This window comes from Atta colombica, unplaced genomic scaffold, assembly GCF_001594045.1.
Source record: "Atta colombica isolate Treedump-2 unplaced genomic scaffold, Acol1.0 scaffold77, whole genome shotgun sequence".
Lineage (NCBI taxonomy): Eukaryota > Metazoa > Arthropoda > Insecta > Hymenoptera > Formicidae > Atta > Atta colombica.
Window position 1 is genome coordinate 355,277 of NW_017259569.1, and position 555 is coordinate 355,831.

The following is a 555-nucleotide window of genomic DNA, read 5'->3' on the forward strand; positions in this document are numbered from 1 at the left end:
AATTGGTTACAATTTTATGAAAATAAAAATGAAATTAAAAATGATCAATAATGTAGCGAGATGAATGATCCAATACAGACAGACGTAAAATGAAATAAAGACGTCGAAAAGGAAGATGAAAATGCTTTGAAACGGTCTTGCACGTGCCAATAAGGTTCAGAGACTATCAATTTGCTCGCAGTACAATAAGAGAGAAAGTAACTCTTTTTAATTTATACCCTGACGCAATTCCACTTAAGAAGCTGTTTAATTTAAGTGTTATAGATATTGATGTACATAATAATGTTAATATTTGCAATCTTATATATTGCACAATTGTTCATCTTTCAATTTTAACAAGATATTAGATGTTAAATTTACACATCAATTTGCACTCTTGTCTGAAAGTCTTTGGATGTTTTGAATTGCGCTTTTGTAGACATAGTTGTATGTTTGATTATTCATATAAAAATCCATATATAAAATTAGATATAATGCATTTAAGAAATTGCAATAAGTTTGAATGTAATCTCCCTGTTTGATTATATACATACAAACATGTTTTGGTTTTATATA

General features: G+C 27.4%; 1 protein-coding gene across 1 annotated transcript in view; it reads right to left on the minus strand.

The window, feature by feature from the left end:
- Window positions 1-555, minus strand: part of LOC108692568 — a 412,667-nt gene that overhangs the window by 1,236 nt on the left and 410,876 nt on the right. The window lies entirely within an intron of this gene.